This window comes from Pristiophorus japonicus, chromosome 17 (assembly GCF_044704955.1).
Source record: "Pristiophorus japonicus isolate sPriJap1 chromosome 17, sPriJap1.hap1, whole genome shotgun sequence".
Classification (NCBI taxonomy): Eukaryota; Metazoa; Chordata; class Chondrichthyes; family Pristiophoridae; genus Pristiophorus; species Pristiophorus japonicus.
Genome location: NC_091993.1, coordinates 88162870 through 88175803, shown reverse-complemented (window position 1 = coordinate 88175803; position 12934 = coordinate 88162870).

Below are 12934 nucleotides of genomic sequence, written 5' to 3'. Positions count from 1 at the left end.
GTAGTAATCTCGGGATTGCTACCAGTGCCACGTGATAGTCAGAGTAGGAATCGCAGGATAGCGCAGATGAATACGTGGCTTGAGCAGTGGTGCAGCAGGGAGGGATTCAAATTCCTGGGGCATTGGGACCGGTTCTGGGGGAGGTGGGACCAGTACAAGCTGGACGGTCTGCACCTGGGCAGGACTGGAACCAATGTCCTAGGGGGAGTGTTTGCTAGTGCTGTTGGGGAGGATTTAAACTAATATGGCAGGGGGATGGGAACCAATGCAGGGAGACAGAGGGAAACAAAAAGGAGACAAAAGCAAAAGACAGAAAGGAGATGAGGAAAGGTGGAGGGCAGAGAAACCCAAGGCAAAAAACAAAAAGGGCCACTGTACAGCAAAATTCTAAAAGGACAAAGGGTGTTAATAAAACAAGCCTGAAGGCTTTGTGTCTGAATGCAAGGAGTATCCGCAATAAGGTGGATGAATTAATTGTGCAAATAGATGTTAACAAATATGATGTGATTGGGATTACGGAGACGTGGCTCCAGGATGATCAGGGCTGGGAACTCAACATTCAGGGGTATTCAACATTCAGGAAGGATAGAATAAAAGGAAAAGGAGGTGGGGTAGCATTGCTGGTTAAAGAGGAGATTAATGCAATAGTTAGGAAAGACATTAGCTTGGATGATGTGGAATCTATATGGGTAGAGCTGCAGAACACCAAAGGGCAAAAAACGTTAGTAGGAGTTGTGTACAGACCTCCAAACAGTAATAGGGATGTTGGGGAGGGCATCAAACAGGAAATTAGGGGTGCATGCAATAAAGGTGTAGCAGTTATAATGGGTGACTTTAATATGCACATAGATTGGGCTAGCCAAACTGGAAGCAATACGGTGGAGGAGGATTTCCTGGAGTGCATAAGGGATGGTTTTCTAGACCAATATGTTGAGGAACCAACTAGGGGGGAGGCCATCTTAGACTGGGTGTTGTGTAATGAGAGAGGATTAATTAGCAATCTCATTGTGCGAGGCCCCTTGGGGAAGAGTGACCATAATATGGTGGAATTCTGCATTAGGATGGAGAATGAAACAGTAATTTCAGAGACCATGGTCCAGAACTTAAAGAAGGGTAACTTTGAAGGTATGAGGCGAGAATTGGCTAGGATAGATTGGCGAATGATACTTAGGGGGTTGACTGTGGATGGGCAATGGCAGACATTTAGAGACCGCATGGATGAAGTACAACAATTGTACATTCCTGTCTGGCGTAAAAATAAAAAGGGGAAGGTGGCTCAACCGTGGCTATCTAGGGAAATCAGGGATAGTATTAAAGCCAAGGAAGTGGCATACAAATTGGCCAGAAATAGCAGCGAACCTGGGGACTGGGCGAAATTTAGAACTCAGCAGAGGAGGACAAAGGGTTTGATTAGGACAGGGAAAATGGAGTACGAGAAGAAGCTTGCAGGGAACATTAAGGCGGATTGCAAAAGTTTCTATAGGTATGTAAAGAGAAAAAGGTTGGTGAAGACAAACGTAGGTCCACTGCAGTCAGAATCAGGGGAAGTCATAACGGGGAACAAAGAAATGGCGGACCAATTGAACAAGTACTTTGGTTCGGTATTCACTAAGGAGGATACAAACAACCTTCCGGATATAAAAGGGGTCAGAGGGTCTAGTAAGGAGGGGGAACTGAGGGAAATCTTTATTAGTCGGGAAATTGTTTTGGGGAAATTGATGGGATTGAAGGCCGATAAATCCCCAGGGCCTGATGGATTGCATCCTAGAGTACTTAAGGAGGTGGCCTTGGAAATAGTGGATGCATTGACAGTCATTTTCCAACATTCCATTGACTCTGGATCAGTTCCTATGGAGTGGAGGGTAGCCAATGTAACCCCACTTTTTAAAAAAGGAGGGAGAGAGAAAACAGGGAATTATAGACCGGTCAGCCTGACCTCAGTAGTGGGTAAAATGATGGAATCAATTATCAAGGATGTCATAGCAGTGCATCTGGAAAATGGTGACATGATAGGTCCAAGTCAGCATGGATTTGTGAAAGGGAAATCATGCTTGACAAATCTTCTGGAATTTTTTGAGGATGTTTCCAGTAAAGTGGACAAAGGAGAACCAGTTGATGTGGTATATTTGGACTTTCAGAAGGCTTTCGACAAGGTCCCACACAAGAGATTAATGTGCAAAGTTAAAGCACATGGGATTGGGGGTAGTGTGCTGATGTGGATTGAGAACTGGTTGTCAGACAGGAAGCAAAGAGTAGGAGTAAACGGGTACTTTTCAGAATGGCAGGCAGTGACTAGTGGAGTGCCGCAAGGTTCTGTGCTGGGGCCCCAGCTGTTTACATTGTACATTAATGATTTAGACGAGGGGATTAAATGCAGTATCTCCAAATTTGCAGATGATACTAAGTTGGGTGGCAGTGTGAGCTGCGAGGAGGATGCTATTAGGCTGCAGAGTGACTTGGATAGGTTAGGTGAGTGGGCAAATGCATGGCAGATGAAGTATAATGTGGATAAATGTGAGGTTATCCACTTTGGTGGTAAAAACAGAGAGACAGACTATTATCTGAATGGTGACAGATTAGGAAAAGGGAAGGTGCAACGAGACCTGGGTGTCATGGTACATCAGTCATTGAAGGTTGGCATGCAGGTACAGCAGGCGGTTAAGAAAGCAAATGGCATGTTGGCCTTCATAGCGAGGGGATTTGAATACAGGGGCAGGGAGGTGTTGCTACAGTTGTACAGGGCCTTGGTGAGGCCACACCTGGAGTATTGTGTACAGTTTTGGTCTCCTAACTTGAGGAAGGACATTCTTGCTATTGAGGGAGTGCAGCGAAGGTTCACCAGACTGATTCCCGGGATGGCGGGACTGACCTATCAAGAAAGATTGGATCAACTGGGCTTGTATTCACTGGAGTTCAGAAGAATGAGAGGGGATCTCATAGAAACGTTTAAAATTCTGACGGGTTTAGACAGGTTAGATGCAGAAAGAATGTTCCCAATGTTGGGGAAGTCCAGAACCAGGGGTCACAGTCTGAGGATAAGGGGTAAGCCATTTAGGACCGAGATGAGGAGAAACTTCTTCACCCAGAGAGTGGTGAACCTGTGGAATTCTCTACCACAGAAAGTAGTTGAGGCCAATTCACTAAATATATTCAAAAGGGAGTTAGATGAAGTCCTTACTACTCGGGGGATCAAGGGTTATGGCGAGAAAGCAGGAAGGGGGTACTGAAGTTTCATGTTCAGCCATGAACTCATTGAATGGCGGTGCAGGCTAGAAGGGCTGAATGGCCTACTCCTGCACCTATTTTCTATGTTTCTATGTTTCTATTTGAAATTGAATTTGCTTCTTGTTATTCCGAAAGCTGCAAACTAAATTCCTTACATAGTACAATTATGGCGAGTTGCAATCAGGTATTGAATCTAACCCATATCGTAAAATAATGTGTAATTGTATACATCCCTTGGTTTAACCTATTTGTAATAATTCCAATCTTCCAGGAGAATTTTACTCGGAACCATCAATATTGTATTGATTAACACCAAGCAGCTGTTTCTGACGTAGAAGAGCAATGAAAATGTGTACGCTGGAGGCATCTGGGACTAAATCCTTTCAGTTTGCATTGGTCCAAATTGATTTTAAATAACATATGTTCTCAGTGACATTTTGATATCTGTATTCTGGTCTGTAAGTAAAAACATACAGATGTTTTTTTTTAAATTGAGGATAGCTCCACTGGCTCCTTGTCCCCCAGCAAATAAACTTCAAGATTCTCCCCTTGATTACTGTACATTTGTCCCTTTCTACTAACATTAATTTCTCCTTTCAATTTCAATCTGTTTGCCCCATTCATTCGCACTCTTGCTCAGTCCTGCTCCTACAGCTGCCTCTGTGCTATTGCTAGCACTAGGACAGGGATTACGCTTCTGTTTAATGTAGGTAGGATCTCCTGTTCACAAGAGAGTCCCCACATTCAATATGCAGACATCTGGCCATCTCTGTCCTAGTGTTAACAGTGGCGCAGAGAGGAGCATGTGTTCTGGCAGTGAGGTGCATGATTTGTGCTGATTTTTTAATCAACAAATGCTGACACACTGGTTATAATATGAGACGTTGATGGTTGGCGTGTGCGCCTTTACTTCCCAACAAACTTCTTCCTCTTCCTGCTCAGTGTCCATCATTTTCCTCTGAGTCTGAGAGATTTCTAATGTGAAAAGCATTATATTAATGGCTGTTGATTTTAATGCTGAAGATGCAAACAATATCTGCCCAGCAATAACCAGACCAATATCAAATACAGTGTTTTCCCCATTAACTTTTGCGAAAAAAAGATTGTGGCAAGTTTTGGTGTGGCTCCTGCCCAAGTATTTGCACACCTTCTGGGACCACTCTGACTGTGCATGCTAGTAGTCCAAGAAGTTGTGCAATACTTCCTTTTTGATCATTACGTAATTATAGGATTTGTATTTATGGACACAAACAAACCTTGTTTTGTATGCATTTCTCACACTAGAACAAACAATCAAAACAGTAGTAGTGATGCTTGGAATGTATTTATTTCTTTTGTAAATCCAGGAGTACATATCACATTTATAGAAAAGTCATAATCAATTATACAAATATTTGATGTAAGGCAATTTATTTATTTATGTGCTTCAGAACAAGTAGAATTACATTTGCTCGATACAAAACTTGAAACTAAAAGTCTATTCGATTGCATGTGATTTTAATAAGAACAAACTTCAAAGCAACATACTTTTGTGTGTAATTCTGTGTATGTAACTATTACTTTTTCTTAACTCGGTGAAATAGCTTCACGAGTTGCATGTTTCATTCAGTGCCTATTTGTATATGGAAATTAAAACTAATTGTTACAAATCCCTTCGAAGCCTAGAAATTGCAATAGTGCTCATGCATTAGTTTGGATCTTTTGGGTGTTGAATGAGATCATTCTTAGTCGCATCTTTTGTTGAGTCAAATTTTCCTTTCAATTGCTGCAGCTGTGAGCCAGAGAACATTTAAGCTCAGTGCCTATGCTTGGTTAATAGCCAGATAGCATTAATCATTGCTTGTCTGCACTGAGAAACTCCCCACGCCCTATAAACACACAAGAAGAAAAGCCGTTGTGACGTATTAGTTTTAATACTCTGTAAGCATACTGGCATTCTTGAACAGTTTCTCTCATTGTTAAAATTATTTTCATCACAGAGGAGACAGTCTCTTTATAGCAGAAGGAGTTTCCAAAATTTTTATTTTTTTTACCGTCAGCATTGTAGAAAAATCGTTTTTTTCCCAAAATGTCTCGATATTATGTGTTTCTTTAAATAAAACCAGGTGTTTTATGTTTCAGACAATTTACATTGGCTCAATTCCAGTGAAGGTTTTATTGGTTTCCTGTGAGAGGAAAGTGGACAATTTAAAAATCAAACAAAAGAACAAAAAATAGAAGTTAACAAAAATAGAAATGGGAAAAATACCATAATACCTGATAAGTAGAGGATACACTCCCCAAATGTAGACCCATAACAATTGCATCATCAAGTTATGCTGACCTATTGTATTAAGTGTATGATGTCATGAGCTGTTTTATTCCCAAATCGTTCCATGAATCCCAGCTTTTAACTGTATTTCTTTGGTAGAAAATATTTAGCATTGAATTTCATGGTGGAATAACCCTTCATTGACACAGCCTCATATTGGCTTGGTTGGTTCTAGTGAACAGAGTAAGTAGTTCTGTGGAATTCCTAGCCAGCATTCTTTCCTCAACTGATGCCATCGGAAACAGATTAACTAGTTATATTTCTAACTCCTGGCATTACCTTTTCAATTTGGCCCATCATCCCTTTTGCCTCTCTAATCTCTCTTGTCTTCCACTCTATCACAGACCTTGCCTTTTGTTCTTTCTTCCCCTCCTCCTTTCAGTGCTTGTTAAGAATGAGTTCTTTCCAAACACCCTCCAGTTCTGACGATAGGTCATCGACCCGAAATGTTAACTCTGCTTTCTCTTCACTGATGCTGCCTGAGCCACTGAGATTTCCAGCATTTTCTGTTTTTATTCCAGAGTCTAGCATCCACAGTATTTTGCTTTTGTTTTAACTAGTTAGTCCTCTCATTGCTGTTTGTCCAAACTTTTTGTATGCACATTGGTAGTGGTACTTTCCTTCATAACAATAGTCACTGAATTTCATGGACTGCATCCCAGAGTACTTAAGGAGGTGGCCTTGGAAATAGTGGATGCGTTGACAGTCATTTTACAACATTCCATTGACTCTGGATCAGTTCCTATGGAGTGGAGGGTAGCCAATGTAACCCCACTTTTTAAAAAAGGAGGGAGAGAGAAAACAGGGAATTATAGACCGGTCAGCCTGACATCGGTAGTGGGTAAAATGATGGAATCAATTATTAAGGATGTCATAGCAGTGCATTTGGAAAGAGGTGACATGATAGGTCCAAGTCAGCATGGATTTGTGAAAGGGAAATCATGCTTGACAAATCTTCTGGAATTTTTTGAGGATGTTTCCAGTAGAGTGGATAAGGGAGAACCAGTTGATGTGGTATATTTGGACTTTCAGAAGGCGTTCGACAAGGTCCCACACAAGAGATTGATGTGCAAAGTTAGAGCACATGGGATTGGGGGTAGTGTACTGACATGGATTGAGAACTGGTTGTCAGACAGGAAGCAAAGAGTAGGAGTAAATGGGTACTTTTCAGAATGGCAGGCAGTGACTAGTGGGGTACCGCAAGGTTCTGTGCTGGGGCCCCAGCTGTTTACACTGTACATTAATGATTTAGATGAGGGGATTAAATGTAGTATCTCCAAATTTGCGGATGACACTAAGTTGGGTGGCAGTGTGAGCTGCGAGGAGGATGCTGTGAGGCTGCAGAGCGACTTGGATAGGTTAGGTGAGTGGGCAAATGCATGGCAGATGAAGTATAATGTGGATAAATGTGAGGTTATCCACTTTGGTGGTAAAAACAGAGAGACAGACTATTATCTGAATGGTGACAGATTAGGAAAAGGGGAGGTGCAAAGAGACCTGGGTGTCATGGTACATCAGTCATTGAAGGTTGGCATGCAGGTGCAGCAGGCGGTTAAGAAAGCAAATGGCATGTTGGCCTTCATAGCAAGGGGATTTGAGTACAGGGGCAGGGAGGTGTTGCTACAGTTGTACAGGGCATTGGTGAGGCCACACCTGGAGTATTGTGTACAGTTTTGGTCTCCTAACCTGAGGAAGGACATTCTTGCTATTGAGGGAGTGCAGCGAAGGTTCACCAGACTGATTCCCGGGATGGCGGGACTGACCTATCAAGAAAGACTGGATCAACTGGGCTTGTATTCACTGGAGTTCAGAAGAATGAGAGGGGACCTCATAGAAACATATAAAATTCTGACGGGGTTAGACAGGTTAGATGCAGGAAGAATGTTCCCAATGTTGGGGAAGTCCAGAACCAGGGGTCACAGTCTAAGGATAAGGGGTAAGTCATTTAGGACCGAGATGCGGAGGAACTTCTTCACCCAGAGAGTGGTGAACCTGTGGAATTCTCTACCACAGAAAGTTGTTGAGGCCAATTCACTAAATATATTCAAAAAGGAGTTAGATGAGGTCCTTACTGCTAGGGGGATCAAGGGGTACGGCGAGAAAGCAGGAATGGGGTACTGAAGTTGAATGTTCAGCCATGAACTCATTGAATGGCGGTGCAGGCTAGAAGGGCCGAATGGCCTACTCCTGCACCTATTTTCTATGTTTCTATGTTTCTATAAGTGCGAAATGTGAAGTGCTTTGAGAGATGTAATGAGTTATTATAAAAAAATATTTTATTATTCCACCCACTCTTTCTCAATTGGCACTTTTTTAGTGCACATTGTAGTGTGAACAGAGCTTTCTCTAGGGTTCTGCTATGCATGATGCTGCATGGGCTTTATCCAAAGTTCAGAAATCTGCCATTTTAAGTTCCACTACAGGCTACAATTCTGTGGAGATCTGCTTGCCAGTGATGCATTTGCCAACTGGACTGGCAAAAGATAAGACATAGCTTCACTCTCATAAATTGTATCTGCAGCCGTGTCATTGAAAAAACAGTGGGTGAAATTTGTCTTGGACAGTAGTGCAAAATTGGTGCAAGGAATCGGTAGCCCATTTTACACTTCGACTGATTTGCTTTTCCATTAACTTCAATGGAACAGACAATCAGGCGGAGCGTAAAGCAGGCTTCTGATTCGCACTGCGCACTTACCAAGACAGATTTCAGTCCCAGTAACTCTGATGAGTAAGTGAATTCTGTGGAATATCTCAGAATTAACAAATTTTCCACTACGTGTTGGGTGGATTAAAATATATTTATAGTCATGCATCGTATCTGTACAGTAGTCAGCTAAAATTGATACTATAAAGCCTATGAAAGCATTCTAATCAAATAGTATAAAACAAAATCTATATTTATTCTTGATATAACTGTGGCTTTCACCAGAGCAATTTACATTTTCATTTTTTACATGTCAAAATGTATTTTGGTTTTGGATAATCTTAAAATAACAAAAACAATCACAAATATACTAAATATGAAAAGGTGCAGCAAAAGAATGTAACTAAATATAAATACTGTAGATGTGATGATGTAGGCAGATCTGATAGGACTTTTGAGAAATACAATCCTAACCATGATAGCAACTATCCATTATACTTACCACCTCCAACACATTGAAGAACCATTCAACATTATGCTTAGTCAATTATTTCACATATCTTAGTGAGGTCATCAGAGATCTGCTGTCTCAGTTTTCTTTAGAAGAGGAGCCTCCATCAGCATTAATTGTCTACCAAGGTGATATGTTTTCAACTCTGTCTGTCTGATGGGTGGGCATAGAACATAACACGTGCAAATAGACTTGTTTGGCATTCCTTCATAGGTGCTCTTCCTTTTCTAAACATGTCAAATATGAAGATTCCCTTTCAAAAATCCATTGGTACAGAAATGGTGCTCGGAGAAAAATTGATTTGCAACAATTGGCTTTAAAGTCTTCAGAGAACATAATCACCTAAGCAGGACAAAAAAAAGTTAAAATGGTTAAGAAATGACAAAGTATAAGATAGTCACTAATAAATCCAATTGGGAATTCAGGAGAAACTTTTTTCCCCAAAGATTGCCAAAAATGTGGAATGCGCTACCACAAGGACTGGTTGAGGCAAATACCATAGATGCATTTAAGGAGAAGCTAGATCATCATCATCATCATAGGCAGTCCCTTGAAATCGAGGAAGACTTGCTTCCACTCCAAAAGTGAGTTCTCAGGTGACTGTACAGTCCAATTCGGGAATTACAGTCTCTGTTGCAGGTGAGACAGACAGTTGTTGGAGGAACGGGTAGGTGAGGAGTCTGATTTGCCGCACGCTCCTTTCGCTGCCTGCACTTGTTTTCTGCATGCTCTCGGTGACGAGACTCGAGGTGCTCAGCGTCCTCCCGGATGCTCTTCCTCCACTTAGGGCGGTCTTTGGCCAGGGACTCCTCGGTGTCGGTGGGGATGTTGCACCTTATCAAGGAGGCTTTGAGGGTGTCCTTGAAATGTTTCCCCTGCCCACCTGGGGCTCGCTTGCCGTGTAGGAGTTCCAAGTAGAGTGCTTGCTTTGGGAGTCTTGTGTCCGGCATGTGGACAGTGTGGCCCACCCAACGGAGCTGGTTAAGTGTGGTTAGTGCTTCATATTTGGGATGTTGGCCTGATTGAGAACACTGAAGTTGTTGCTTCTGTCCTCCCAGGGGATTTGCAAGATCTTGCAGAGGCATTATTGGTGGTATTTCTCCAGCAATTTGAGGTGTCTATTTAATATGGTCCACATCTCTGAGCCATACAGGTGAAGCTGGATAAGCATATGAGGAAGAAAGGATATGTTTGATGAAGGGTGGGAGGAGGCTCATGTGGGTATAGACCAGTTGAATGGCCAGTTTCTATGCTGTAGACTCAATGTAAAAATACACTCTTTATATTTTTGTGCTTGGTAAATTGTAAGATTTCTGACTATTTCATCGCAGATGGAATTTGGTGTAATTTGTACTAAAATGATAGCAGTAAGTCAAATTTAGCTCACCAGGGATTAAAATTCACACAGCAGCCAAAGATTGGGGAGATCTGTATTCCATCTAAATGAAATTATTGTGTTCCTAACACAGCTGAGGCTGCACACGGGGAGGTTAAAGTAACAGTGACCTCAGTCTTTAATAAGACACTCCAGAGTGAGGAACAGGCCTTAGGGGCCAGCTTATATACAGTACTCCCAAGGGATGCTCGGATCCCTTGGGACTTCAAGGGATGAGCTCCTTGGTGGCAGAACATGGGAGTGCATGCTTTACAGATACACAACATCACTTCCCCCCCAAAGTCAAAGTGAAAACTATTTACAAGGTGAGGCGGTCGGGAGCTTTCTTTCCCTGGTGGACTGCGTCGATACAAATGTCTGTTCTGGTGTGTTGGCTGTGCCCTCGGTGGGCTGGTGTGTTGTTGGCCCTGCAGGACTGCTAGGTGAGCCTGGGCTGTTGGGCATGATGGGTTCGATTTCCTGGTCCGGCGTGGTGTCGTTGATCCTTTGGGTGTGTGTTGTGGGCTCGAAAAAGGTGGTGTCTGCTGTGGGTTGTTCAGGGCAGTCTGTGAACCGCAGCCTCGTTTGGTCCATGTGCCTTCTGCAAATTTGTCCATTGTCTACTTTGACGACAAACACCCTATTCCCTTCTTTAGCTATCACTGTGCCCGTGATCCACTTGGGACCATGTCCAAAGTTTAGCACATACACAGGGTCATTCAGATCAATTTCCCGTGACACAGTGGCGCGACCATCGTTTACATTTTGGTTGCTGCAGCCTGCTCTCTACCTGATCATGCAGGTTGGGGTGAACCAGCGAGAGTCTGGTTTTAAATGTCCTTTTCATGAGTAGCTCAGCCGGGGGTACCCCTGTGAGCGAGTGGGGTCTCGTGTGGTAGCTGAGCTGTACTCGGGACAGGCTGGCTTGCGATGCTTCTGGCAGCTGCTTCCGACCTGAAACATTTCTACAAATCTACCTGGTGGTCCCGGAGGTTCGGAGACTTTTGGTCCTGGGTTTAACGCAAAGGCCTGCGTAGAGGCCCACGTATTCCAGGGATTTTGGCACTTTGTACGCGTAAGTCGTAAGAATTTAAAGGGCATTCGCTGAGCAGAAGTTGGGCAAATAGCCTAACTCTCCACCCGTGGGGGCCCTTTTCTTCTGGATGCGTGTGATTGTAAGTTCCGGGTTTAGGCGCATGCGCTTCCCATGCCTAAACCTGGAACTTGCGGGGCCCCTACAGGCGCATGCACACATCGCTCGTGCCCATAGGGGCGGTGAATTCAGGGTCATTATTATTTATTATGACACTCGCCCTAGAATGAACTTGGATAAATATAACTGTAGATCACAGTAAGATTATGGGACACTGAAGGAAGGACTTAAAAAAAGAACGGAATGATGGTTTAATAAAATGGGAAGAATAGAAGCCTAATTTCAAAAGGAAAAGAAGAAACAACCCCAACCCCATAAAAATTGTGACCTTTATCTATTCAGCCTGAAAGAGAGAGCTTTATTTTATGCTATGCTATTGATAAAATGTCGGCTTCAGCTCACTAATAGTTAACTTCAAGAGATGCATAAGTTAGTTAGAATATTGATTAAGTTGTTTCTTGGGTGGAATATCAGATGGGACAAACCATTATTACTAGTATATGCTGTTTACTTTTGTATATTACAATAGTTTTGACCTAATGTAATACTTGGTCCTAGGTAGTTCATGCTATTATTATAGAATGGGTTCTCATTCAATATACCTTGCAGGGTCTTTGCTGATTAACAACGGGGCAGCTTTTCATTCCAGGTTGGTGACTTTGGTAATTGAGTAGACAAATCCACAATATCCAGAGGTGAGCAAGTGATGAGAAGACGGTATGTTTTTTCTCTTTCCCTTGGAGGGGCAGTCTGAGGCAGTGAAAGACACGGGAAGATCTTGTTTTGAGTGTGGGTCAGTCAGAATCGCACACATTAGCCAGAATTTTGCATACCTTGGCGGGTCCAGTGCAGGCAGTGCTGAGGTCCTGAGCCCTCTGCTGGCTCCATCCTGCTGTAGAAAATTAACTTGACTTAATGGGGCCTATTATGCTGGCCCAGCACGTTACCCAGCCCAATTAGATGGAACGACTCTGGTGACATCATTCATGACGTACTTTCAGCTGGGATCCTTAAAATGACCCTGGCCACATTAAATTTTAAGTTTAATCTAAAATAGTGGGTGTTGAATCTTTATTGTAGTATGATATATATATATATATATATATATATGAGTGACAAAGAAATATTTAAATAAAATTATCATTAAGTAATATGACTCCATCTACAAATACGATCAAGAACATAATTTTGAAAAGTACATTCATTGGGAATTTATTGGTGCTTTAGTTACAAATCTATAGATTTTTACTGGTGCAAATAAAAGATGTATGTGTATAGGTAATATATAAAATTAAGCAGATTTTAAATGTAATTGTAAAAAGGTGAATTTACAATCTTATGCAAGTTCAGCAGAAGAACTGTGGAAACCCTGACAAACAGTGCTTACAATGTGTTTCTGGGATTTCTGCAGCTCTTCCGTTGAAGTTAACAGTGGACAAGTGAGAAAACCTCTGCAGAAATTCACCCTAAAATCTCCAACTCAAAAATTAAATGAGTTATATTCAGGGACTGAAAGCAAATTGAACCAGTAGAATGAGTGATGAGAATGAAATTGTTACGGTTGATGATTTGACTTAATGTATAACTGGACAATCACAGTATACTGTGAGAAAAACCTGACCAGAAACAGCACACAAATTTATTTAAATGGTATATGTCATTTTTGTATAGTGCAGATCAATTCACTGCAATTACTGTTCAGTTGGAAGGCAACA